A 5,394-nucleotide genomic window follows, 5' to 3' on the forward strand; every position below is an offset into this window, starting at 1 on the left:
GCAATATGGAACGCCCAATAAAGTCTGGCCAACCTCTTGCAATTGGTTTGAGCTCTCCCCTCTTAAGTTGATTTGGGACACCCTTTGAATTGGTTATCCACTTAGTTCCAGGGAGGCATATGTCCTCAAGAACTTGATCCAACCCTTTATCTGCTCTCACCATTCTCCTATTAAAGGATTCAGGATTATCTTGCAGTTGAGGTAATTTGAAGATTTCTCTTATTTTGTCCAGATGGAAGTAGATAACTTTCCCTCTGACCATGGTTCTGTAAGTATGGAAAGTAGTTCCAGTTCTGCTTATCTGTTAGCCACAGATTTGAGTAGAATTCCTGAACCATATTTCTTCCAACCTTTATCTCAGGATTGGTTAGAACTTCCCATCCTCTGTTTTTGAATTTGCTCTTGGATCCCCGGATATTCATCTTCTTTCAGATCAAATTTAACTTCCGGGATCACTGACCTCAGACCCATTATTTTGTGATAATGGTCTTCATGTTCTTTGGTTGAGAACTTCTCTTGATTCCAAAGATTCTTTGGATTATTCTCTTTCTTTCCTCTTAAATTGGTTTGTTTTCCCTTAGGAGCCATGATCTTGATGAATCTTGGCTTAGTGATCACGGAAAAGCACACCAAACTTAGAGGTTTGCTTGTCCTCAAGCAAAAGAAAGGAAAGAGGAGAGAGGGGAGAAGAGCAAATTCGAATGGTGTGGGGAAATAGGGAGGCCGAATGTGTATTTATAAGGGGGAAGAGATTTCGAAAAATTGGAAGGAGATTTGAGAAGATATGGAGAGAATTTGAGAGAAAGGTGAGTTTTTGAACAAGATTTGGGATGGATTTGAGAGAGATTTGAAGAATGATTTTGATTTTTGAAGATTTGAAGGTGAATGATGAAAGGTTGAAATGTGTTTATGTAGAAAAGTATGGGTCAAAAAAGGAAAGTTAAGAAAAAATTTAATTAGAAAGCAAAATCTCTATCTCCCACCTTTCTGGCGTTAAACGCCCAGAATGGTGTCCATTCTGGCGTTTAACGCCCATGTGTTGGCCATTGTGGGCGTTTAATGCCCAGCCAGGTACCCTGGCTGGCGTTAAATGCCAGAATTCCGTTTGTCACTGGGCGTTTTGTTAAACGCCCAGGATGCTGCACACCTGGCGTTAAACGCCCAGAATGGTGCCCATTCTGGCGTTTAACGCCCAAAATGGCACCTTTACTGGCGTTAAACGCCCAGAATAGTGCCCATTCTGGCGTTTAACGCCCAAAGTACCCCTTACTGGCATTTTTTCGCTAGTAAGCTCTTTTTCTCTGCTTTTTGCACTGAATCCTTCTGTAACTCTGTGAATTCTTTCAATTTCGATAATTGCCCTTGTAGAAAAAAAGCATATAACCTGCTAATGACTGGGTTGCGTCCCAGTAAGCGCTTCTTTACTGTCTTTAGCTGGACCTTCACTGAGAATCCCTCAAGTCTCAGTTCTGAGCATTCTTGCTCAAAATTGCTTTCAAGATAATGCTTGATCCTCTGTCCATTAACAATGAACTTTTTGTCAGACTCAGTATCCTGGAGTTCAACATATCCATATGGTGATACTTTTGTAATCACATACGGACCCCTCCACCGGGATTTAAGCTTTCCTGGGAACAATCTGAGCCTAGATTTGAAGAGCAGAACTTTTTGTCCTGGCTCAAAGACTCTGGATGACAACTTCTTGTCATGCCACTTCTTTGCCTTTTCCTTATGAATTTTTGCATTTTCAAAGGCATTGAGTCTGAACTCCTCTAGCTCATTTAGCTGGAGCAATCTTTTTTCACCAGCTAACTGAGCATCCATGTTTAGGAACCTGGTTGCCCAGTAGGCTTTATGTTCCAGTTCCATGGGCAGATGACAGGCCTTCCCAAACACCAGTTGGTATGGAGAGGTTCCTATAGGAGTCTTGAATGCTGTTCTGTATGCCCACAGAGCATCATCCAAACTCTTTGCCCAATCCTTTCTTCGGGCTATCACAGTCCGTTCTAGGATTCTTTTTAGCTCTCGGTTAGAAACTTCAGCTTGCCCATTTGTCTGTGGATGATACGGAGTTGCCACTTTGTGGCTAATTCCATATCGGACCATAGCAGAGTATAGCTGTTTATTGCAGAAATGAGTGCCCCCATCACTGATTAGTACTCTAGGAACACCAAACCTGCTGAAGATGTGTTTCTGGAGGAATTTCAGCACGGTCTTAGTATCATTAGTGGGTGTAGCAATTGCTTCTACCCATTTAGATACATAGTCCACTGCCACCAGAATGTAAGTGTTGGAGTATGATGGTGGGAATGGACCCATAAAGTCAATTTCCCATACATCAAACAACTCAATCTCTAAGATCCCTTGTTGAGGCATGGCGTATCCATGAGGTAAGTTACCAGCTCTTTGGCAGCTGTCACAGTTACGCATAAACTCTCGGGCATCTCTATATAGAGTAGGCCAGTAGAAGCCACATTGGAGGACTTTAGTGGCTGTTCGCTCACTTCCAAAATGTCCCCCGTACTGTGATCCGTGGCAATGCCACAGGATCATTTGTGCTTCTTCTCTGGGTACACATCTGCGGATCATTCCGTCTGTACATCTCTTAAAGAGATATGGCTCATCCCATAGGTAGTACTTGGCATCTGAAATTAATTTCTTTCTTTGTACTCTGCTGTACTCCTGTGGTATGAACCTCACAGCTTTATAATTTGCAATATCTGCAAACCATGGAGCTTCCTGGATGGCAAAGAGTTGCTCATCTGAAAAAGTCTCAGAGATCTCAGTAGAAGGGAGGGACGCCCCAGCTACTGGTTCTATTCGGGACAGATGATCAGCTACTTGGTTCTCTGTCCCTTTTCTGTCTCTTATTTCTATATCAAACTCTTGCAGAAGCAACACCCATCTTATAAGCCTGGGTTTTGAATCCTGCTTTGTGAGTAAGTACTTAAGAGCAGCGTGGTCAGTGTACACAATCACTTTGGATCCCACTAGATAGGATCTAAACTTGTCAATGGCGTAGACCACTGCAAGTAACTCTTTTTCTGTGGTTGTGTAATTCTTCTGTGCATCATTTAGAACGCAGCTGGCATAATAAATGACGTGCAGAAGCTTGTCATGCCTCTGTCCCAACACTGCACCAATGGCATGGTCACTGGCATCACACATTAGTTCAAATGGCAACGTCCAGTCTGGTGCAGAGATGACTGGTGCTGTGACCAGCTTGGCTTTCAGGGTCTCAAATGCCTACAGACACTGTGTGTCAAACACAAATGGTGTGTCAGCAGCTAGCAGGTTGCTCAAAGGTTTTGCAATTTTCGAAAAATCCTTTATAAACCTCCTGTAGAACCCTGCATGCCCCAGAAAGCTTCTGATTGCCTTAACATTGGCAGGTGGTGGTAATTTTTCAATTACCTCTACCTTTGCCTTATCCACTTCTATTCCCCTGCTTGAAATTTTGTGCCCAAGGATAATTCCCTCAGTCACCATAAAGTGACATTTCTCCCAGTTTAAAACCAGGTTAGTCTCTTGGCACCTTTTCAGGACAAGTGCTAGGTGGTCAAGACAGGAGCTGAATGAGTCTTCATATACCGAGAAGTTGGTGCACGAAATTGTGATCAATACTTTTCACAACTCAAATAATCCCCGGTAATGAATCCAAAAACTTGGTGTTCAATACCATGGCATAAACACAACTTCGCACAACTAACCAGCAAGTGTACTGGGTCGTCCAAGTAATAAACCTTACGCGAGTAAGGGTCGATTTTACAGAGATTGTTGGTATGAAGCAAGCTATGGTCACCTTATAAATCTCAGTCAGGCAAACTCAAATGGATATGGGTGATATACGAATATAACATAAAGATAAAGATAGAGATACTTATGTAATCCATTGGTAGGAATTTCAGATAAGCGTATGAAGATGCTGTCCCTTCCGTCTCTCTGCTTTCCTACTGTCTTCATCCAATCCTTCTTACTCCTTTCCATGGCAAGCTTATGCAAGGGTTTCACCGTTGTCAGTGGCTACCTCCCATCGTCTCAGTGGAAATGTTCAACGCACCCTGTCACGGCACGGCTATCCATCTGTCGGTTCTCAATCAGGCCGGAATAGAATCCAGTGATTCTTTTGCGTCTGTCACTAATGCCCTCAATCAGGTTGGAATAGAATCCATTGATTCTTTTGTGTCTGTCACTAACGCCCAGTCTTCAGGAGTTTGAAGCTCGTCACACTCATTCAATCATTGAATCCTACTTAGAATACCACAGACAAGGTTAGACCTTCTGGATTCTCTTGAATGCCGCCATCAGTTCTAGCCTATACCACGAAGACTCTGATATCACGGAATGGTTGGCTCGGTTGTCAGGCGATCAACCATGCATCGTGCAATCAGGAATCTAAGAGATATTCACCCAATCAAAGGTAGAACGGAGGTGGTTGTCAGTCACACGTTCATAGGTGAGAATGATGATGAGTGTCACAGATCATCACATTTATCAAGTTGAAGAACAAGTGATATCTTAGAACAAGAACAAGCAGAATTGAATAGAAGAACAATAATAATTGCATTAATACTCGAGGTACAGCAGAGCTCCACACCTTAATCTATGGTGTGTAGAAACTCTACCGTTGAAAATACATAAGAACAAGGTCTAGGCATGGCCGAATGGCCAGCCTCCCAATGAGGGTTCAATCATAAAAACATGATCAAAAGCTCTCTTTTCTTTACAATAGTAAAAGGTCCTATATATAGAGAACTAGTAGCCTAGGGTTTACAGAGATGAGTAAATAACATAAAAATCCACTTCCGGGCCCACTTGGTGTGTGCTTGGGCTGAGCATTGAAGCATTTTCCTGTAGAGACTCTTCTTGGAGTTAAACGCCAGCTTTTATGCCAGTTTGGGCGTTTAACTCCCATTTTGGTGCCAGTTCCGGCGTTTAACGCTGGAATTTCTGAGGGTGACTTTGAACGCCGGTTTGGGCCATCAAATCTTGGGCAAAGTATGGACTATCATTCTTTCAAGAGCCAACATTCATGAACCACAAATTCAAAAGACATATGCACTGTTTAAGCATACATTCAGAAAACAAAAGTATTGCCACCACATCAAAATAATTAATCTGTTATAAAATTCAAAATTCATGCAATTCTTTTCTTTTTCAATTTAAGCACATTTTTCATTCAAGAAAGGTGATGGATTCATAGGACATTCATAACTTTAAGGCATAGACACTAAGACACTAATGATCACAAGACACAAACATAGATAAACATAAGCACTAAAATTCGAAAAACAGAAGATAAAGAACAAGGAAATTAAAGAATGGGTCCACCTTAGTGATGGCGGCTTGTTCTTCCTCTTGAAGATCCTATGGAGTGCTTGAGCTCCTCAATGT

The sequence above is a fragment of the Arachis duranensis genome, chromosome 6 (assembly GCF_000817695.3).
Source record: "Arachis duranensis cultivar V14167 chromosome 6, aradu.V14167.gnm2.J7QH, whole genome shotgun sequence".
Classification (NCBI taxonomy): Eukaryota; Viridiplantae; Streptophyta; class Magnoliopsida; order Fabales; family Fabaceae; genus Arachis; species Arachis duranensis.